Below are 24,225 nucleotides of genomic sequence, written 5' to 3'. Positions count from 1 at the left end.
TATATATCCACTTGGATGTAGGTTTTCATAAATTATTATTGTTGACATTACCCTTGAGGTAAAAGGTTGGGAGGCGAAACTATAAGCCCCTATCTTTCTCTGTGTCCGACTAAAATTTTGAACCCATTAATATCACATGAGTATTAGCAATTGCGAAAGACTAAATGATAGTTGAGTATGGAGTTTGCTGAATTAAAGCTCTTACGTAGACTCTTCCCGAAAATAAGATGAATTGCAACTGTTTGATGACTAAGAGCACGGTTTGTTAGCTCTCAAGAAAGTTTATGATCTATACTTTAACATGTGAATAGCTTGTTACTTGATCATGAGAAGTTTTATGAGTTGAACTACTGTTATGATATGTAATGATGCTAGAAAAAGTGATTGGAACCATCATTGATCAAATTTATGCACTTGCTAGCATTCACACTTCAGAAATTATTTATTTTATCATTTACCTACTCGAGGACGAGCAGGAATTAAGCTTGGGGATGCTGATACGTCTCCAACGTATCTATAATTTATGAAATATTCATGCCATGTTTACAATAGTTTTATATGATTTTGGTATGCTTTGATTAGAACTAACCTGGACTGGCGTTGTTTTCAGCAGAACTACCGTGGTGTTGTTTTTGTGCAGAAATAAAAGTTCTCGGAATGCGATGAAAATCAACAGAGGATTTTCTCTAGAAAATATAAAAAATATTGGAACAAAAATCTATCGGAGGTGAGTCCCGTGGGCCCCACGAGGGTGGGAGCGTGCCCACCCCCCTGGGAGCGCCCCTGTGCCTCATGGAATTCCCGTGGGGCCCCCTAACTTGTTCTCGACGCCAACCTCACCTATAAATGCCTAAACCTCCAAAAAATAACCTAGATTGGAAGTTTCGGCGCCGCAAGCTTTGTAGCCACGAGAAATCAATCTAGGCCCTCTCTGGCACCCTGCCGGAGGGGGCCATCATCACCGGAGGCTATGGAGGAGGATCCTGGAGGGGCCACCATCACCATGGAGGCCAAGGACCAGAGGGAGAACCTCTCCCCATCCAGGGGGGAGGCCATGGAGGAGGAAGCACAAGGTGGAGAACCTCTCCTCCTCTCTCTCGGTGGCGCCGGAGTGCCATCGGGAGGGGAATCATCACTGCGGTGATCGTCTTCATCAACATCACCATCCTCACCTCTTTTACGCAGTCCACTCTCCCACGCCCCGCTGTAATCCCTACTTGAACATGGTGCTTTATGCCACATATTATGATCCAATGATGTGTTGCCATCCTATGATGTTTTGAGTAGATTTCCTTTGTATATGGGTAGATTGATGATCTAGATTGGTACGAGTTGTATGTTTTATTTTGGTGTTGTCCTATTGTGCCCTCCGTGTCGCGCAAGCGTGAGGGATTCTCGCTGTAGGGTGTTGCAATACGTTCATGATTCTCTTATAGTGGGTTGCTTGAGTGATAGAAGCATAAACCCGAGTAAGGGGGTTGTTGTGTATGGGATAAAGGGGACTTGATGCTTTAATGCTATGGTTGGGTTTTACCTTAATGATCTTTAGTAGTTGCGGATGCTTGCTAGAGTTCCAATCATAAGTGCATATGATCCAAGAAGAGAAAGTATGTTAGCTTATGCATCTTCCTCATATGAAATTGCAATGACGACCACCGGTATTGTTAACAATTGCCTAAGACAATTCCGCACACCGACCCATCATTATTCCACACTCCCTATTTATAATATTTAGTTATATATCCTAACTTTATGGTAACAACACCTACTTTTATATTTTATCTCTCTGATACCATGCAAAGTTACCCTCTTCATACCCACAACATAGTTCTATTTCTCGTTTCTAGTTGGAAGCAAACGTTCAGTGTACGTAGAGTCGTATCAGTGGCAAATAGGGCTTGAGAGAATATTGATCTTACCTTAACTCCTTGTGGGTTCGACACTCCATACTTATCACTTCCACCATTGGTAATTGCTACAATGATTCCCTGTACTTGGGGATTATTAATCAGCCATCTTGAGAATGCAAAGGAAATTTGGGACACTTTGATTGATTTGCACGAAGGTAGCGACTCTGTCAAGGAATCCAAATTGGATGTGCTTCAAAGTCATCTTGACAAGTTCAAAATGAAGGATGGTGAAGGGGTCGCTGAAATGTAATCTAGGCTAGCTCTCATCACAAATGAGATTGCCAGTTTAGGAAGTGAAGAGATGACCGACAGATTGATCATCAAGAAGATCCTAAGAGCCTTGGATGGGAAATATGATATCATGGGAACATTGATCCAAATGATGCCCAACTACAAAGATCTCAAGCCAACAGAAGTCATTGGAAGAATTGTTGCTCATGAGATGTCACTCAAGGATAAGGAAGAGCTTCACAACAAGTCAAGTGGTGCTTACAAAGCCGCATGTGATGCTCCTACATCATCAAGTGAGAAACAAGCCTTCAATGAAGAATTGAGCCTAATGGTGAAGAATTTCAACAAGTTCTACAAGAGTAGAAGCAAAGAAAGAAGTTCCAAGTCAAGGTCCTACAATGACAAAAGATCTTCTAGTCGTGAGCGTAATTTCTACAATTGTGGAAGACCCGGACACTACTCCAATGAGTGTACGGCTCCCTAAAAAATAAGAGAAGACTCATCTAAAAGGAGAAGTAGAAGAGAAGAATCACCTCCAAGAGAGAGAAGGAGTAGAGATGATCGTTATGAACGAAGAACCTCTCGCAGAAGCAAGGATTCGTAAAGGAAGGACAAGTCATCAAGGAGCTACACAAAACGAAGGCATCAAGCTCATGTTGGTGAATGGGTATCCGGTGTCGGTGTCAAAACCGGCGGATCTCAGGTAGGGGGTCCCGAACTGTGCGTCTAAGGCGGATGGTAACAGGAGGCAGGGGACACAATGTTTACCCAGGTTCGGGCCCTCTCGATGGAGGTAATACCCTACTTCCTGCTTGATTGATCTTGATGATATGAGTATTACAAGAGTTGATCTACCACGAGATCGTAGAGGCTAAACCCTAGAAGCTAGCCTATGATTATGATTGTTATTGTCCTATGGACTAAACCCTCTAGTTTATATAGACACCGGAGGGGGCTAGGGTTACACGGAGTCAGTTACAAGGGAGGAGATCTACATATTCGAATTGCCAAGCTTGCCTTCCACGCAAAGGAGAGTCCCACCAGGACACGGGACGGAGTCTTCAATCTTGTATCTTCATAGTCCAACAGTCCGGCCAAAGGATATATTCCGGATGTCCGAGGACCCCCTAATCTAGTACTCCCTTAGTAGCCCCTGAACCAGGCTTCAATGACGATGAGTCCGGCGCGCAGATTTGTCTTCAGCATTGCAAGGCGGGTTCCTTCTCCGAATACTCCATAGAAGATTCTGAACACAAGGATAGTGTCCGGCTCTGCAAAACAAATTCCACATACCACCGTAGAGAGTATAATATTTCCACAAATCTAATCCACTGACAACTTTTCATAACGTGACATGACGCCATGGCCCGGTCATTATTCGAGCCGTTTTTCTCAACCAGCTATTGCACATATTGCGAGGCGGTTTTCTCGGCACGTCTTGTCGAAGCAGAGATCGTGTCCCCTTATCACGGGATTCTCATCAATACGGGTGTGGGTAACCCAACCGCGCCATCAATCACGGTGCTTGGGGAATAAGCGAGTTTACCAGGCAAGTGGGGAGGCACATAGTTTCTTCTGCCCTTATAAAGGGACAAAGACTCCTCCTTTTCACCCACGCCTTCTTCTTCCCGATCCATTCCCCCTCGCCCGAGCTCCAGCGCCCGAGCGTTCGTCTTCTCCGCCCGCAAAGGCCTTCCGAAAATGTCCGGATCTGGAGCAGGAGGCAAGTGGATGGCCTCTACCATCCAGGAGAAGCATATCAAAAAGCTTCGAGAGGCCGGGTATCTAGCCAAGAAAATCGGCCATCGTCTCCCGACGGCGGGATAGATCGTCCCTACTCTGGAACCCCAAGAGAGGGCTGTATTCCTCCCTCACTTTGTCCGCGGGCTGGGTTTCCCCTCCGCCCGTTGGTTCGCGGCATCATGTATTATTACGGGATCAATTTTCATGATCTATCCCCCAATTCCTTCCTCAACATCTCGACATTCATCGTCGTGTGCGAGGCTTTTCTCCGCATCTCGCCACACTTCGACTTATGGCTGAAGATCTTTAATTGAAGCCCAAGGTGGTGAGCGGCGAGCACGCCAAGTGCGAGAGCTCCATGGTGAGCAAGATGCCCAACGTCACATGGCCAACAGGTACTTTTAATGATTCCGTCAAAGAGTGGCAACAGCAGTGGTTTTACATTACTGAGCCGCGTGGCATGGAATGGGCCGCTGCTCCAGAGTTCCGATTAGGAGCCCCTCTGCGGCTTACATCCTGGCCCAAGAAGGGCTTGAACTGGTCTTCGTCCGACAAACTGTCTATGCTCCAGACGCGCGTTAAATATATGGAAGACAAGAAAATTGAACTTGTCAATGTAGTCCAGGTGATGTTAGTTCGTCGGATCCTGCCTTGTCAGCACCGGACTTGCAATATGTGGGAATTCGATCCGGCCAAGCACCAGACCCTGCGAAAGCTCTTTGGCTCATCGCACGAAGACATCTGGAAGGTGCTTTTCAAGTCCGGCAAATCATGGCCGGACTCGACTGAGGACTGCGGGTATCAACTGTCCCGCCCTACAAGCTGGGTAAGTTTTTATGCGTTTTACCCGCATAACCCAAGGTAAATGCTCAATGTGTTTTCCTCAACTCCCCTAGGGCTGGACGAAGAAGGCGGGGTGGATCCACTGTCCGGCCCCGTTGCTCGAAGAACCGTCCAGCCCACTTCTGACGAAGATGTTGGTCCCGGCGCCGTACAAGGTGCCGAAGAAGAAGACCGAGAAGGAGGCAAAAAAGACCAGGGGCGGCCTTCGTCGCCGTGACACTTTGGACACAATATCTGAAGGCTCCAACATCTGTTCTGCCTCCGAAGAGGACGAGGAGGAGGAAGACGAATCCCCAGCGGGGGGAAGAAAGAAGAGGGCGGCCTCCATACACTTGGAGGCCGAGTTGCCTAAAAGTGGAAAAGCTCCTCTTCCGGAAGAGTCCACTGCCGCCGCCAACAGCAGCTCGGCGTGGGATCCCAGGGCCCAGCCCCTGGTGAATTCGTGAGTATAAGATCCGAACATGCTTATGCATCCAGACTCATCATGGCATAATATTTTAACCTGAGCTATATTTTTTGTAGTCCGGTGAGGTCCCGCACCGAACGATCCTCGTCAGAGGATTCGCTGAGCTCGGATGTTGTAGAGAGCGGGACGCCCCGAAGGCCCCTTCCCCCAAATATGTGCATAACACCGAGGCTTCGTCCCAGAAGGATCCCGGCCAAGAAGGGGGGAAGAGATGGTGAAGGCGGCGCCTGGAGGTCAAACTTCGGGGGCCGGAGACATGGGGGACAAGATTCCGATGGGAGTCGACGGCGGGAGCCATCTTGAATTCGGCTCCCAGCCGGACGCAATTCCGGAGACCAATACGGCTCCAGAATCAAGCAGGGGGCCTCCCTCGGCTAGAGGGGGCGTGTCCGTTCCACCGGCAATCTCTATCCAGCCAGAGGTGCCGGATGTTTTGTTGGCGGCGCCGAAGAGCGCCTCCATCGTCGATGAACACCGTGCCCTGATGGGTGCGGTGATTAAGGAGATTTAGTCTGCTGAGAGTGGACTGAACGAAGCCTGTAGCATCCTTATAAGAGGCTTTGAGGTATGTTTTATAAGGTTTTGAAGAGTGTCATAGTATGGATAGTATCCCCTGATACACTATTCGGTGCAAGAAAGGACCGGACAGATGATCAATTTTATGTTCATAGAAAGACTCGGTTGATGACATCTATCTCTCTTCTTTTATAAGCAGACGTCCGCAGCGGCTGCTACCTCCCATGCTGCGGAGGTCTCCGGACTGAATCAAAGTCTGGAGCGGGCCGAAGAAGAACTTCGCCAGTTGAAAAGGCAGTTGGAAGATAAACAAGGTATGCGCAAGCCTTGTTCGCATTCAGTGCGAACAAATTCTCAGTATGATAACATATGTTTCATTATTTGCGCCAGGGGAGATGACCGAAGTCGAGGCTCTGAGGAAGGCTGTTGCCGAGGCGGAGGAAAAGGCATCCTCAGAGCAGGCTCTTCGTGAGAAGCATGAGGCCAGGGTTATTGAAGTTGAGCAAGAGCTTCAAGAGTCCGTGAAGAAATGCGAGACCATGGAGCAGAGTTTAACGGAGAAAGAATCCGAACTCGCCAGGGCTCATCAGGCAGCACGCGATGCCCAGGGAGAAACCCGAGGTGCCCTGCAGGAGATCCAAGAGGCGAGGACGATCGCGGTGGGTAAGGCTTTTTTCCATGTAAAGCAAGTATTTGAGGAGAAAATCATGTTTCTAATTTTGAGTTCGGATTTCTCCAGGGGTATTTGCAGAACTGCCCCGCAGCATATCGGATGCCGCTCAATTCTACCGAGCTGAAGAAGGGAACACTGCGGATAAGCTCTTCTGGTCGCAATATCTGGCACCGAATTATCCGGTGCCTTTTGCCGACCAACTGAAACAACTGATCGAACTGCATAGGGCGGCCGAGCTAGCCATGAAGGATTTGATTATCCAGCTATGGCCTGCCGAGCCGATTCCAGGCAGCTACTTCGGGCTCGTGAAGCGGCTTGTGAATGCTTGCCCTCGACTTGATGTCATCAAGCGGTCGGTCTATATAGAGGGTGCACGAATGGCCTTCGCCCGCGCAAAGGTTCACTGGGGAAGATGGATGCTGAAAAGCTGATGACCGAGGGACCGCCAGAGGGTAAGGAGCACCGCAAGCCCGAATTATATTATGAAAGTGTCCTGAAAGGATCCTGCCTAGCGGCGGAGCAATGCACCAAGGATACTATATTTCCATGAATACAATCATGTTGTCCTTTGTAATGTTGAACAAGGTCATTTCTATTATTTATTGCCTGTTATATAAAAGTTTATCCTCCTGCGCGGCCGCTTTATATATTAAACCTGAGAGTTGGTGTAACATCCCAAATTTTCAATTTGGAATGTTATACACTAGACCATCATTGCATATCATATTTCATTGCATTTTGGTTGATCCTAGAAATTCTACGCAACTCAAGGACCCTCAGAGAGAGTTGGGGATTTCGTTATTTTCATATTTGAGTTTTCTCAAATTTTGAAAAATAGGATCGTTTGATTTTATTTATTTTATCTTCATTTATTTCTATTATCAAATATGAGAGAGGGAATAAAATAACTTTCCCAAAAAATAAAGAAATGTTGAGGATTTAATAAAAAAATCAAATAATATTTTATTTTGGTTTTATTTGCTATTTATTTGAATTTAGGAAAAATGGCACGTTTTTAAAAATTGCATTTAGAGCCAAAACAATGTTCATCCTGTTCTAAATATTTATTTAGACGGAGAAATTTTTTTTTGGCATTTTTAGGATTTTATTTATTTTTCTAGAATTTTTTTAGTCGCAGCGAAACTGTTTAAAAAAAAGAGAGACCCCGCGCCCGACTGGGCCAAGGGCCCAGCCGAGCGGGCCGGCCCAGCCAGCCGCCGCCGCCTCCCGCCGGGTCGGGACAGAGTCTCGACCAGCGCCGCCGCCGCCCGAGTCCGGGGAGGACTCCGCCTCCCGAGGCCGACCCCTCCCCCAAGTCGCCTCCCCCGTCCCCTTTATAAGCGTGCCGCCCCCTGCAGCCCACACCGCCGCCGCCGCCGCACGCCGCCGCGCCGCCCGGAGCTGCCGCCCCGCCGCCTCGCGCCACCCGCCGCCCTGCCGGAGTCTCGCCGGAGCGCCGACGCAGAGGTAGCCGCCGGCCGGTTTTTGAGAAAAAGCCGTTTTGTTTTTTTGAAAAACCCTAGTTTTCGTTTTTTAAATAGATCGGTTTTTTCTCTGGTTTATTTATTTAGCGAGCGTTCGCTCGTCCGTTTGTTTTAACGAACGCGTCTTTCGTTTAGTTCCAGTTAATGAACGTTCGTTCGTTAACCTGTTCGTCGTTTTTCTTTTTCTCGGATTAAATCCGCGATTTTTCTGATCGCGATTTCTGATCCGATGTTCGTTTTAGTTTAACTTTTCGCTCGTTTGTCAGAATCAGGCGATTCAAGCGCCTGGAGTTTCGTCTCGAAACCCTCTTTCCGTTTAACCAACTCAAACAAGTTTTTGCCACAGTAAAAATTGCCCTAGTTTCATATTAGTAAACGAAACTTATTTCTTTTGTCGTTTGTCTTTCGTTGCTTCGTTCGATTTGGTTCTTTTTGCCAACCGGAGTTCTTAAGTTGAACTTTATGGTTCGATCTCTTATTCAAGTTTTACCTGTGCATTAGATGAGTACTTATTGCATGCTTGTTAGTTTGTGATAGAGTATCCGGAGTGTGCCGCTTGCTACTTCGAATCGCTAGGTTTCACGGATCATCAGCAAGGCAAGTAACACTTTGATCATAGCTCCAAATACCCAGTTTTTATTGCATTAGACCAATCCTCACACATTGCATGATTAGGATCTAATTAAATTGTGGGTTTGGGAAGTAGTTGAGGTAGAACCTATTACCTGTTTATCATCAAACCTTTGGGAGTTACTTCTGCGTTGCTTATTATGCTATGCTATGCTAGTAGACGTGGATTGGGTGAGTGTATCCATGACAGATGTGAGATTGTTAAATTTATGGTTTATCTAAGGTGGCAACTTAAATACACATCTGGGTGGATTGAGGCACGTGGGTATTCCAGCGATTGCCTGTTTTTCTTTTGGACCGCCACCCAGACTCAAAGGGATCATGAGATTATTCATGCTAAAAACTTCTGTGTGCAGCCACAACCTACTATGGGCTCTAGCATAGTTGACTAAGTCGTGCGAACTCTTACAGTGGTAGACTAGCAGATGTAGGGGATGTAGGTGGTACGGTCTACCCATCGTAAGGTGCTAGCGCTTCTGAAAGACTATGTCTCGGTCATCCGTTTCTCAAACACCATGTAGTGCGAGAATTCCAACGGAGGAGATCGAGTCTTGTGGGGAAAAGTGTGCAAACCTCTGCAGAGTGTATAAACTAATCATGATTAGCCGTGTCCCCGGTTATGGACATCTTGAGTATATAGTACCTGGATTATCATGTGAATCTCATCATGTTACTCTAAAATTAATTTTGTTGGGTTTTGTTTAATGATGATGCTTAATTGGGATTGAGAATGCTGTCAACCATTCTCAATGTTTAACAACTACCATGATAGTTAAATAAAATTTATTCCTTTGCAGTAGGGAAAAATTGGCTTTACGCAAAACTATAACCATAGATCTTTCCACCAGCCAAATATGCATATAGAATAGCCTTATTCTTTTATCATTCTCTATGTGTTACATTGCCAGCATATTCCATGTGCTGACCCATTTTGGGCTGCAACGTTAATGTTGCAGACTTTTCAGACGACGATTAAGGTGCCTTTAGGTCGTGGTTCTATACTAAGTGATGTTGTTGGAGTTGATGGACTCACTTATCTTCCAAGCCTTCCGTTGTTATCGTTATTAGATGGCTTTAAGCCATATTTATTGTAATAAGTTCTATTTTGAGACACTCGATGTAAGAAGTGTGTGATTGCTACTCTGTTATAAATCCTTCAAGTACTGTGTGGTGTCAGCATTACTGATCCAGGGATGACACCTGAGCACAGAGATTGGACCGTTTGAGGTCTGGACGCTACAAGATGGTTTCAGAGCACACGCTGACTGTAGGACACGACCACTAAGCAAAAGCCCTAGATCAGTACTCACTCTTCTCATTCTGACTTCTCATCTTTTCTACTCTTTTAGGATGGTGGATGCAAGGAACAAGTTCACACAACCGGATGAAGATACACCCTTTGGACGTCACTTGAAGGAAGTCACTAGATACCTGAACATAGGAGTACCAAGCTTCACTGGAACCTACAACGCCACTCTACCTGAAGAAGAGCACTGGATGATTCAAGTTCAAGTTCCAGGAAGGACGTTCATGCCAGTCACTGAGCCCATAGAGTTTTCCTTTGATGCACCAACCTGGAGTCTAGGAAAGAGCATGGCAGCTCACATCACCATGGGATGCATTGGAGAAGTTCACCGCAATGATCTCAAGGATACTATCTACCAGATTTGTGGGCGCCGAGATGAGCACTGGGAGATGATCAACACCAGGAAGGATAGATCAATTGCAGCTTTTATCCAGGAGTTAAACCAGCACACTCGACGTCAGGAGAACCAGATGTGCGCCGACATGATAGATCTGACGAAGGCAAGAACAAGAATCAAGGAACTGGAGGAAGAACTCAAGGCTACACATGAAGATTATGAAGAGGAAATCGAAGTATTAGTGGAGAAGAATGATGATCTGATCAAGAAAATTGGAATATTCATGGGAGGCCCTACACCAGTAGAAGAAGACGAAGAACCCAAGGAAATTCGCCCGGAAGACTACATCATCATCGACGACACCGACTCGGACCCAGATGATAGCGACGATGATTATGTGGATGAAGCTGGAGCAGATATCATGGAGTCTGCAACCGAAGAATATTTCTAGTAGACCACCCCAATAGTAGTAGTAGTCCACCATGTAAATATAGAAGTCCGAGCACTTTTGCGATAGTTAGATCGATTGTATGCCCTTCTTTGATTGATTGAATGAAGTGAATTGTTTGCTTTTGCCTCATGTGCATATGGGTAGTGTTTTATCTTTAGAACTCCTCTATTCTTAAATCTCGTCTTTTCTAAACCCTCAGATGCCTCCGAGACGTGACCCCGGATTTACCTTCCCACCGGAGCTCACCCAGTTGATCCAGCAGCAGAACACATTGATGCGGTTGCTAGTCCAGAATCAGAATCAGGGGAACAACAACAACAACCCACCACCACCACCACCACCTATTGATCACTTAGCCCGTTTTCTTAGGCTGAATCCGCCGGTGTTTTCCTGTAGCACCGAGCCGATAGTAGCAGATGATTGGCTCCGCAAGACAGCTAAAGAATTGACCACGGCAGGGTGCACAGATGCGGAAAAGGTGAAGTTTGTTGCACATCAGTTGGAAGGACCCGCAGCATCATGGTGAGAGAATTTCACAGCCATTTTCCCTGTCGACACTGTCACGTGGGACCAGTTTCAGCAGGCTTTTCGTACTGCCCATGTTTCATCAGGAGCAATGGCCATGAAGAAACGAGAGTTTAGCAACTTGCGCCAAGGAGGACGGACAGTTGGCCAGTATGTGGAGGACTTTAGTAAGCTAGCACGTTATGCCCGAGATGACGTTGCTACGGGTGCAGCTAAGCAGGAGAAGTTTCTGGAAGGACTGAATGATGAGTTGAGCATGCAGTTGATGGTAGCAACCTTCAACAACTACCAGGAGTTGGTAGATCGTGCTCTCATGATTGAAGGGAAGCAGCAGCAGATTGAGAACCGTAAGAGGAAGTATGGACAAGGGAAGTACAATTCAGGAGCCCAGCAAAAGCCACGTTTTACCCCTAGACCGGGAGGACATTTTCAGCATACCCATGGAGGAGGAAGCTCGCACAATCACAATGGCACCAAGAATGGTAATGGGAATGGAGGAAGCAAAGGCCAGAACCGCACCAACCAATCAACCCCAGCCAAGAGAGACCTGAGCCAAGTCACTTGCTTTAAGTGCCAGAAGACGGGACATTATGCCAATGAATGTCCTGAATCCCAGAATGGAAATAGCAATGGAAGCTCTGGCAAGAAGCCGAACCCTTTCAACAGGGGACAGGTGAACCATGTTAATGTGGAGGAGGTGGAAGAGCAGCAGGATGCCGTAGTCGGTAAGTTTTTGGTTAAGTCATTTACTGCACTTGTTCTTTTTGATACTGGTGCATCGCATTCATACATATCAAGGGGATTTGCGGATAAGTATAAACTACCAACCCAAGCCCTTGGATCACCCATGTTAGTAACCTCGCCTGGAGCAGAGTATATGGCCAGTCTATGGTGTGATCGGTTACCATTAAGGATTGGTAACTATGTATTTCCCTCGGACCTAATAGTATTGGAATCCCAAGGATTGGATGTGATATTAGACATGGATTGGTTATCAAGTATGAAGGGAATATTGAATGTGCCAGTAAGTCAATTTTATTTACAACGCCAAAAGGGAGAAGGATCAAGTATGTATCCCGACATGTGCCGAAAAGGACTCAAGTAAATTGTTTAACAGGAGTTGTGCAGGAGGAAGTACCAGTGGTGAAAGATTTCCCTGATGTATTTCCAGAGGAGTTGCCAGGCATGCCACCAGATAGAGATATTGAGTTTTTGATTGAACTTTTGCCAGGCACAGGGCCAATATCTAAGAGACCATATAGGATGCCCGCAAAGGATTTGGTGGAGATTAAGAAGCAGATTAAGGAGTTACTGGATAAAGGATATATTCGCCCAAGTTCACCCAAGTTCTTCACCTTGGGGATCGCCAGTACTTCTAGTGGAGAAGAAGGCTGGATCGTTAAGGATGGTTGTTGATTATCGAGGATTGAATGAAGTAACCATCAAGAACAAGTACCCACTATCGATGATCAATGATCTGTTTGATCGATTGCAAGGAGCTAATGTATTTTCCAAGATCGATCTGCGATCAGGATACCACCAGTTGAAGATTCGAGAACATGATATACCTAAGGTGGCTTTTACCACCAGGTATGGGCTGTACGAGTATACCGTTATGTCATTTGGTCTGACTAACGCCCCTGCATATTTTATGAACATGATGAACAAGGTGTTTATGGAGTTTCTGGATAAGTTTGTTGTAGTGTTCATCGATGATATCCTGGTATACTCGAAGAATGAAGAGGAGCATAAGGAGCATTTGCGTTTGGTTTTTGGAAAGCTCAGAGAACACCAATTATATGCCAAGTTTAGCAAATGTGATTTTTGGTTGAAGGAAGTTGGATTTCTCGGACACGTTATATCCGGAGAAGGTATAGCAGTAGATCCCACTAAGGTTGATACCGTGACGAATTGGGAAGCGCTAACAACAGTTGGAGAGATCTGGAGTTTTCTTGGACTCGCAGGATACTACCGGAGATTTATTGAGAATTTCTCAAAGATTGTGAAGCCTATGACGGAGTTGTTGAAAAAGGATACCAAGTTCATATGGACTGAGGAATGTGAGGCTAGTTTCCAGGAGTTGAAGAAACGTTTGGTTACCTCACCAGTGCTGATTTTGCCAGATCAGACCAAGGATTATGAGGTGTATTGCAACGCTTCACGTCGAGGACTTGGAGCAGTGCTTATGCAGGAAGGAAGAGTTGTTTCATATGCCTCACGACAGCTTAAGCCTCATGAGTTAAATTATGCTACGCATGAATTGGAGTTAGCAGCCGTAGTGCATGCACTGAAAACCTGGAGACACTTTCTCATTGGAAACCATTGTGAGGTGTACACGGATCACAAGAGTTTGAAGTATATTTTCACGCAGGAGGAGTTAAATCTCAAGCAAAGGAGATGGTTAGAACTCATCAAGGATTATGATATGAGATTGCATTATCACCCTGGAAAGGCTAACATAGTAGCTGACGCGTTGAGTTGTAAAAGTCATGTCAACACACTAATGACGGGAGATTTACCAAGGGAGTTAGCCGAAAATCTCCGAGAGCTATGTTTGGAAATAGTACCAAGAGGCTATGTAGCAGCATTGGAGATTCAGTCTACTTTGATGGATAATATTAGGGAAGCCCAGAAGACTAACAAGGAGATTGCCTCTATAAAGGAGAAAATGAGCAAAGGAAAAGCTAAGGGATTTCTGCATCTCGATGCCACCGATTTGTTCCACTCGGTCACACCGACAGGGTCAGGATATATATACCGACGGGTCAAATTTTGGAAATTTCTCCAGAACCACTTCGCCCGCGCATGTCCTGCTCTGTCGTTTAGGGTCTCCGGATCGTCCTCTCATCGCCAGCAACCTCCCACTGCCGGTCTCCGTCGCCGTTAACTAACTTCAACACCGCCGTTTCCGCCGTAGTGAACTCATCGCCGAGTTAGGGTATGAGTTCGACCCCTTGTGCATTCTTTTTACCTCTGATTCTAAGCACAAGGTCAATGCCATGTTTCTTACCACATATGAGATCAATCTATCCAGTGAAATCTTCCTTTACACTAGATTTGATTCGAAAATTTAGGGTTAGGTTTCCACCGAACTCATCTCGGACCGACCGAGTTGTGGAAATCGGTCTCACCGATTTGGCCTAGGCCATTGCACTTGCACTTTTTGGTCTGACCGAAGCTTGCAAATCGGTGTGACCAAATTCAATTCTTAGTGAAACCCTAGCAATCTCGGAGTCACCAAAATGTGTCTCGGTCTAACCGATTTCACTAGTTTAGACTCCAAAAGTTGCTTCAGTGTCATCGAGTTTACAAATCTGTAGCTCTGAAATGCTTTCTGTGGAAAACTAAAACTAAGTTATTGACTCATCTGTTTTGAAAAATCTCTGCACTTTGTGATGCTCATCCAATCTATCTCATCTATAACTATTCACAAGGTCAGCTTTTAGTTTGTAGTGTCAACCATGTATGATCAGAGTGACAGTCAGAATAAGTCAGAAGAGCAGATGAATCTGAGTGAGGGCACTAGTTCCTCTGACAGTTATGATGATGGCAACATAAGTACTCCTAGCAACCTGCCTAAGGCTGCTACTAGGCAGAGGAGGAAGAAAAATTATGAGTCCGAAGATGAAGACTATGTAGCTGTTGAGGAGGAGGTCAGCTCCAAGAAAAGGGTTGTCAAGAAAGAGTTTGGCACAACTGCTTCAACCAAGCCTGGTATGCATAAGAAGGCTCCTGCAAAGAGAGTGCCCACTTCAAAAGCCAGAGCCTCCACTCTTGAGACTTCCAAATCAACTGAAGAGGTTGTTGGTGAGGGCAAGAAGAGAAAAGAAAGGGTCAAGAAGACTATGGCCAAAGTCATTGGGAGATCCTCTATGATGGTAGATCCAGCTGAGGATGAGGATGAAGAGGAAGAGGATGCTGCACCAGCACCCAAGGCACAAAAGCTGATGGGGGATGCCATCAAGTCTGGGGTGCCCCTTCTAAGCCCTAGACTGCCCCCAAAGCTTCTGCTCCAGCTCCAAAGACTGCACCAAAGAGGACCACAAGGAATATACCAGCTGAGGAGAAAAACAAGGCCCCAATGCCTGAGACTGAAGTTGAGGAAGAAGAAGAAGAGGCTGAAGCCCAAGTGCTTAGGAAGCTCAAGCCCAAGATCCCATACCATGATGACAATCATCCTGTAGCAGAAAACATGAAGATCAGAAAGGATGCAGCTCTCAGACTATGGAGAGAATCTGATCCATATGTTGTGAGGAGAAGGACTGCTATGGATTACAGGTTTCACACCAAGGAGCAGCAGGACTTCTATGAGACCATTCTGCTAGATAAGAAGCCCATTGTCTGCAATATGAAGTGGGTGGACTGGAAGTATATTGACAGTAATGAAGACCACTTCCCAGGAGTGCATGAGAGCTTCAGGCTATGTGGGGTAGACAAATTTGTGGGTCAGAAATTGACCAAGTGGAATGATGAACGTATCATGCAATTGTACTCCACAGCACACTTATATCCTGATGGAAGAATTGTCTAGATGTCTGAGGGTACCAGGTACCAATCGACAGTTGCTGAGTGGGCAAAGATGATAAATGCCCCTGTAGAGCATGAAGATGACATAGATGTATATGCCAAGAAGAAGAAGAAGGATCACAACTCCATGGCTAACATGTATAAGGAGATTCCTGACAAAGCCTTGGAGACTCACAAGATGGGCTCCGTATACTATCTATTGTCTGGCCTGACCACCATCAACACAATCTTGAGGCATAGCTTGTTGCCCAAGTCAGGAGATCATAGAATGATCAGAGGCCACTCCATTAACCTGCTGCAGTTGTTTGATGTGCCCCAGAAGTTCAAGGTGATGAGTCTGATTGTTGAGACAATCAAGAGGATAGCTGCAGATCAGAAGAGGTCATGTGGGTGTGCTCCACACATGCAGGTGCTCATCAACTCCAATATGGGCACAAGCACCTACTTGTTGGACAAGAAACATCTTCCCTTGAGGCCTGATTTTGAGGACAACACAGTTGTCATGAATGCTGAAGATCCCACATCTGCAGAGGCTCAAGAGAAGAGGGAGAAAGCTAAAGCTGAGAAGGCAACAAAGATGCCAAGTGCTGAAGAAGCTTCTCAAGTGTTCCTCAAGTTAAAGAAAGACCAACTTGGATATCTGATTCCTGCCACATTGAGGATTGAGAAGGGATTGGCCACCCTGACTCAGAACCAAGAAAGCCTAGAGAGGATCATTGAGACTAAATTCTATAATCTTGACTTGAAAGTAACAGAGGCAGATAGCAGTTGAGAAGCTCCAGGAAGAAGCTGAGGAGAGGAAAGGGCATGCTATCACGGATGCCTTTCAGAGAGTGCCAAGAGGACAGAGATCTGCTACAGTGCCAGTGACTAACACAAGAGCAACTACATCAGCACCTGCAGCCACAACATCAGTGCCACCTCCAGTTGCCACTCCACCAGCTCCAACAACTTCTACAGATGCATTCGTCCTTGGAGTCCTCTCAACGCCTCCTCCCGAAGATCAAGCCTAGAGAGATGCATAGCACTATGCATTTTCGAGCTTTTTGGTAACTTGTTGCCAAAGGGGGAGAAAGTGTATAGATCATAGGCTGAGAGAGAGAGAGAGAGAGAGAGAGAGAGAGAGAGCTTTGCTTCTTTTCCTTCTTTGTTATTTGGTTGATACTTATTTGTGTGCTTGCTTGAATGATACTCTATGTTTCTATGTGTGAGATACTCGTTTGATCATGTGTTTGATCATATCATACTTTAATGATTGTGCCTGAATGATGCTATTATTTATCTCTTATGTATGATCATTCACTTTGCCTTGGTGATGAGTGCATATTTCATATTCTATCATTTTGCGCTCCACCAAGATGTATGTGACATGAAAGAGTAACCCATGATCCTAATCGACTATGCACTTGCATTCACATACTTCTCAACGCGACGATGTATTTCAATCGTATTATCATTTGTCGAAGCTTTGATCAATATGTTGTCATCAATTACCAAAAGGGGAGATTGAAAGTGCAACTATCCCTGGGTGGTTTTGGTAATTCCTAACAACATATAGCTCATTGAACTAATGCTCTTTCAAGATGACCATTTCAGAAAGTTCAATGATTGGCATGGCATGGACTAGGAATGTAGACCCCTCAAAATGCTAAGAACACATATTGGCGAAAGCTCAAGACTCTACATTTTCATTTTAGTGATCCAAGATCACATTGAGTCCATAGGGAAATCAAATACTATTAAAAGGGGATGAGGTGTCAATTAATGGCTTGCTTGCTCAAAATGCTTAGTGATATGCTCCAAAAGCCCTCAACCACTTTCTCATATCCACATATGTCCCAAACCAAAAGTCAAACTTGGCCCCACCGATTTGATCTATTCGGCGCCACCGAGTTCATTTGACATAGCCATAGCCAGAAATCCTAATCAGTTCGGTCTCACCGATAGGGATATCGGTCTCACCGAGACGAGATTGCAAACTCTCTGTTTCCCTTCATAACATTTCGGTCTAACCGAAATGAGCGATCGGTCCCACCGAGTTCGCAATGCAAACCCTCTGTTTCCTTTTCGTACCATTTTGGTCTCACCGAAATGAGCGATCGGTCCCACCGAGTTTGCCTATTACAGAAATCGGTCTCACCGAGTTTATGTGATCGGTCTCACCGAGATTACGTTATGCCCTAATCCTAATGAAATGGGTCCCACCGAGTTGACATGTCGGTCCCACCGAAAAGCCTAACGTTCATATTTTGAACTGAATCGGTATGACCGAGTTTGTGTATTCGGTCTCACCGAGTTTGGTAAATTGTTTGTAACGATTAGAATTTTGTGTGGAGGCTATATATACCCCTCCACCCATCCTCCATTCGTGAAGAGAGCAATCAGAACGTGCCTACACTTCTACCATTCATTTTCTGAGAGAGAACCACCTACTCATGTGTTGAGACCATTCTATTCCAACCACAAGAATCTTGATCTCTAGCCTTCCCCAAGTTGCTTTCCACTCAAATCATCTTTCCACCAAATCCAAATCTGTGTGAGAGAGTTGAGTGTTGGGAAGACTATCATTTGAAGCACAACAGCAAGGAGTTCATTATCAACACACCATCTATTACCTTTTGGAGAGTGGTGTCTCCTAGATTGGTTAGGTGTCACTTGGGAGCCTCCGTCAAGATTGTGGAGTTGAACCAAGGAGTTTGTAAGTGCAAGGAGATCACCTACTTCATGAAGATCTACCCAAGTGAGGCAAGTCCTTCGTGGGCGATGGCCATGGTGGGATAGAAAAGGTTGCTTCTTCGTGGACCCTTTGTGGGTGGAGCCCTCCGTGGACTCGCACAACCGTTACCCTTCGTGGGTTGAAGTCTCCATCAACGTGGATGTATGATAGCACCACCTATCGGAACCACGCCAAAAATCTCTGTGTCTACATTGTGTTTGCTCCCTCTAAACTGCTCCCCTTACCTTCATATGCAATGATTTACATTCCGCTGCTATACTCTTATACTCGCATGTGTAGGTTGATTGCTTGACTTGTGCTAAGTTGCTAAAATCTACCAAGACTTAAAATTGAAAAAATGCTAGATTTTTATTTGGTCAAGTAGTCTAATCACCCCCCCTCTAGACATACTTTCGATCCTACAAAATCTTATCAATCGAAAAGTATTCACTCTCCAGCCAGAGACGATGTTCTTCTAGGCTGCGAGAGAAGTGCTCTAGCAGAGGAGTCAGCTTTACTTATTCCTCAAGTAAAGTTGCCATTCAGGCTTCCTCTGGGCTTCAGGTCCTTATTGGAAACATGTCGGTTGGGCATCCTTTGGGCTTCAGGTCCTTATTGGTCATTCCAATTCGGGATTGCGGTGGCTATAAATAGCCAACCTGCACCAACTAAGATGGTTGGTAGCTCTGCTTGAAATTTTAAGAACATTGATTAAGCACCCCTCTCTGAGCGATTTGAGTAAATCCATTGAGAGAAAACCAAGAGCTAGATAACTTAGATTGTGGTCGAGCATCAGAGTAGATCTAAGTTGAGAGTTCTTGTGCCTATTACTCTTGAGAGCTGCTAACTTTCTAGATGTTTAGGCGTCTGCCTGAGGAGCAAGAGTAATTATGGTCTCCGTAAGCAAGCTGTGTTAAAGGTTTGGAGATTGCCAATAAGAATCTACCCCGAGTGAAATTTATCTCGTGTATTTAATCACAAGTCCCTCCAACTAGATATAGCTCGTCTGCACAAGAGCGAACTGGTCACCAAATCATCTGTCGCCATCGAGCACCCGTGGTTACTTTTGTGTCCGCATTTATCTTTAGTAATTTATTCTCGGCTGAGATATATCTGTTGTGTTGTTCTTCGGTACAATTCCATCAGGAATCATTTAAGCATGTCTATCATTGTTGTAACCATGTCGTGTTGTATATTTGCAGTTTTCGTGCTTAGGGTTGTTTGTCTATATTTTCGTTTGCTCTATATTTGATGCCATCTAGTCATCCAACTTAGCATTTCTCTCATGAACATCCCTCGGTAGTGTGTATGTTTTTCATCTGTGTTGTGTGTATTGTTTTGTGTATATAATTCTATCGATGTTGGTAATCTTGTTTCCATTCCTTGTCTTCGTCATAGATCTCAAAGTATTGTGGTTCTATACCCGCAAGATTATCATCTCCTACATATAGTCGCTCGTCTAGTCTATCTGTTTTGTCATATTTACTTTGTAGAGTAATTTTCTTTCAGAGATTTGTTCTCTCTTAGTTTTATTTCCGTTGTCTTGTACCGAGAGATTTCAAGTTTTGAAAGAAATTTTAAATCTCTCATTCACCCCCCCTCCGCCGTCTGGTCAATATACTCTCGATCCTATACTTTTGCTGAAGGAAGATCTTCTATTATCAGTTCAAGACTCAAAGATGCTAAGTCTACGGTTATGAATGACTGGATTGACATTCTTATTTGATCCATTAGATAATTCCTAGAAGTGAAATTAGTTGAGTGCCTCTTGTTCCCTTTTGTTTCATTAGTTTACTTTTCCTAATTTTTTTCTCCTTTTCTTTGTACTTGGATTGACTTTATTGTTTTATTATAATAATGAGTAAAATATAGCAGAACGGTTGTTCTACGGCCAGTCTTCAAAAGAAAACCTTGGAAAAATAGTTTGAATGCAAATAGATGTGATGTGATTGTATTCACGGCCGACAATTAGTTCGAACCGCATCCGGGTCTTAAAGTAGATAACTCATGTTCGTGTTCATGGTATCATCAGCTATGAATAGAGAGCTGCAAGTGCGTGTACAATCGCGCTATCACTCAACCACACAAAGCCATCCTTTATCCGAATTCGGTTACTATGAATAGGAGGCCGCTAAAAGCTCACCGCATAATATCATCCATATCCAATATCCAAATCAGTTTACTATCAATAGTAGTGGTCTAGCTGCTCGTTCAGCTCGCCCAAAAATTTAGCACCTGCGTACAACTAAGCATGCTTAGCAATTGTGCAGATAAGCACAACAGTGGTTTTCTTTTGCCAACTCGTTTAAAAAAATCTATTTATGAGATCAAGTCGATTTCCAAACCAGCACCACGAATTAACCTTCGCGAGAGTTTCAAAATTATTGTCGTGGATTTAGTTCAAGGAATGTAAGGAGTAGAAAATAATCAAAAAGTAACATGTGAGTAGAATCTACTCTTTTGGTATCTCTGTGTGTGGCACTTAGTTCGTCGACGTGGAAGGAAAGAGGTGTACCACCAGACGAAAACCGACCGATCACGGTTCAACGGTGACCCATCCGGTTGCCACTACTCGCTGAACGTGGGGGCCTCAACCTCATCCATGACCAGAAGAAACTGCCACGAGTCCCCGAGTGTTTACACCCAGCTCTCTCTCCCACACGTGGCGTCTCCCTTCCCTACCCCTACGGGCGCGTGAGTTGTGAGCCCCAATTTATCATCCTTATCCGGTACATATCCATCCTGTGCAGCTGCGAAAAAAAAAGAAGACGAGAAGCTTCTTGACTACGTGGCGACCATCGGGCGCCCCATCGATGCGTCGGACGACTGGTAGTAGTCGGCGGGGGACATTTTACCAGCAAAAAGGGAAGAAAACGCGGCAGTTTTTTTACTTCGCGTTGCTTGCTTTCATCCGTGGGCCTCCTTTTTAAAAGGCGCTACTTTTCTTCGCCGCTTCCAATCCCCCCTCTCTCCTCTCCTCTCCTCTCTTTGCGTTTCTTCCCTCTCGGCTTCTCCTCCTGTGTTTCCCTCTCTCTTGACGGCGAGCGGCTATGGCGACGGTGCAGGCGGTGGCCAAAGGGACCCTGGTCTCGCCGTGCGGCAACCGGGCCGCAGGATTTGGTGCCCGGCGGCGCGGTGCCGTGGCGGCCCGCATGTCGCCCTGCGCGCCGGCGGCCGTGCGGATCGGCAGGAAGAGCCCGTTTCTTGGCGCTAGGCTCACGGTCGGTCCCAGGAGATCCAAGCTCGTTTCCCGGAATCTAGTCGCCTCACCGGTGCAGGTAAATTTAATTTTCCGCTCTAGTTTATTCATTTTTCTGTTGGCTGCGATTCTCTTTTGATCGTCGGTGCCCTATTTTTTATTTTATATTGCTATATATATTTTCCCTGACTTAACCTGTTGTCCGCGATAAATTCGCTGATATAGTCATTCTATCCGAATCTCATCCGCATGCAGAGTTGAACACCTATATTTGACTTTCTGCTATTTTGCAACTAATCTCCGACTATTGTGGTGTGCGGGGCCAATATGCTGAGCCAGTATGTTCTGTCGCAGATGAATCTTGCGTTTGCGAAATCCACCAAGTGGTGGGAAAAGGGTCTGCAGCCCAACATGAGGGAGATTGAGTCCGCTCAGGACCTCGTCGACTCGCTGGCCAACGCCGGCGACAGGCTCGTCGTCGTTGACTTCTTCTCCCCTGGCTGCGGCGGCTGCCGTGCCCTCCACCCCAAGGTGAAAATCATGGCTGCGGAAATGTTGATAATACTACAGTTCTGAAGCTCCACCGTCGTGTGATGTAAAAATTTGCGGTGTTCTTAAATTATTTTATTTCCCTATGCAGATTTGCCAGTTTGCGGAACAGAACCCAGATGTGCTGTTCTTGCAAGTGAACTACGAGGAACACAAATCGATGTGCTACAGCCTCCATGTCCATGTTCTGCCCTTCTTCAGGTTCTACCGGGGAGCCCAGGGCCGCCTCTGCAGCTTCAGCTGTACTAACGCAACCGTAAGATACTAATCTGGTCATGTGCCCTTTCATGCTCCTGTGAATTATAGACCGCGAGAGGAGTCAGAAACAAACAAACCATGTTTTAAGTTCCAAGAGATCCTCCCAAACTTACCTATCAAGGCTTTGAAAGCCTTCCATATAGCGTTACTTGGAGCTTACTGGTAGTGTAGGGATCGAAGGTCTTTCACTGAATTTGAAGGAACATATTATGGTCTCATCTTATTCTAGACGTGTAGTCAAGCGTATGATTTACCATTTGATGAGATGCTTACTATGGTGGCAATTGTCTTTTCAGATAAAGAAGTTCAGGGATGCGCTTGCCAAGCACAATCCGGATAGGTGTAGCATTGGCCCAACCAGGGGCCTCGAGGAGTCTGAGCTGCTGGCCTTGGCTGCGAACAAGGACCTGCAGTTCACCTACACGAAGCTGCCAGAATCAGTTCCGAGTGGAGACTCCGAGGTCATTGCTCCTGGGAGCCCAAGGCTTCCTCCACCGGCAAAACCATTGGTGCGGCAGGGCTCCGGAGAGAGGACCTTGGTCTCATCAGGAAGATGAGATCGCGTCCATTGGTTCTGTACAGTTTCCCGATTGTTGTTGGTGTGTACAGGTTGTACTTTCTCATGGTTGTGTAGAGTGCAGGCTTGATAGATTTTTACTACTTGTCAAGCCTGCCTTCCCGCCTCTCCGCTAGAAGCGTAGAAGTAGAAGCAGTACTTTAGTAGTACCAGCAAGTATTGTGGGTAATCCTCTGCCAGTAAATTGTATGGTAGCTGTATGGGTTAAATCTGAGTGCCAATTGGAATTATCGTGCCTGCCTTGTTCCCCTTTAGTAGTTTTGCTTGTTCGAGAATCTGAAATTCACCGCCTGCTAATATGTACTCCCTCACTTCAAAATATGTGTCGTGGTTGTAGTTCAAACAGGTACAATCCTTTGGTGCGTTCTTGCATTCCCTTCTGCGTGGTCAGAACTCAGGAAGCAGGTACATATAGCTTTCTGTGGTTTGAAGCAGGACTTCTCTTTTCTAGATATTGGAGCTGGGCTTTGTAATCGGACAAAATGGGAAGGGGGCGAAAGAAAGCATTTGAAACTTAACAAGCAAGGGACAAGACCTTGTGGTTGCTCTCGCTTGAAGTGAAAAAAAGGGTGGTCCTGCCGAGCTAGATCGAATTGTTGAACCATCAATTTTGTATCGCGGGGATCTTATGGATGATATACATTACTGGGAAAATGGTGGGTATTACCAATTGGATGAACATCGTATGCCCTGTCATATGATTGTTTTGCTAGGATAATAACAGGAACAAGAAATGAGGAAGCATGGGTTCAGAGTATACAATTAGGCAAGAACATACCATATCATCAAGCGTATGCACATTAATTTTCGTTATTTTCTTCTCCTTTCCGGATGCACAATTGCATATCCTTGTCCACACGGCTGGCCTCCGGCTTTTCTTATCAAACGGACAAGGACCATAGATCTGGCTGGAAGACTTGTGGATTTCCCATCCCTCGAGTGTGCATCACTCTTGTCGGCTATAACAGGTGTGCCTCCCTTGGCTTCTCGAAAGATTCAGCTCCCTGATAACTGCGATTCTGGAGCCTTCCTCCCGGCTCGTCGAAAACAACGGCATGTCGACGCCAGCTACGTGGCAACGCGCTGGGTTCCAGTTGAAACGTTCATATTCTGGTCGACTGCACCTGTTGGTCTGGTTATCTGCTGTAGCAATCTCCACGTCGCAATACATCGGAACCTGGATTTTGTAGGTTTTGTAACAGCAACTCTAGCACACCCCGCAAAAACTTGACTTGCAAAACGCGTTTGCGGTTTCACGAAGATCGCGTATACGGGTCGAAAACT

General features: G+C 45.6%; 1 pseudogene; it reads left to right on the top strand.

Moving 5' to 3' along the window:
• The first annotated feature begins 21,296 nt into the window (after positions 1-21,296).
• Positions 21,297-23,171, top strand: LOC123085745 (thioredoxin-like 1-2, chloroplastic; annotated as a pseudogene).
• The last annotated feature ends 1,054 nt before the right edge of the window (positions 23,172-24,225 follow it).

The sequence above is a fragment of the Triticum aestivum genome, chromosome 4A (genome assembly GCF_018294505.1).
Source record: "Triticum aestivum cultivar Chinese Spring chromosome 4A, IWGSC CS RefSeq v2.1, whole genome shotgun sequence".
Taxonomy (NCBI): domain Eukaryota; kingdom Viridiplantae; phylum Streptophyta; class Magnoliopsida; order Poales; family Poaceae; genus Triticum; species Triticum aestivum.
The sequence above is the reverse complement of the archived record's forward strand: the minus strand, read 5'-3'. Positions and strand labels throughout refer to the sequence as shown.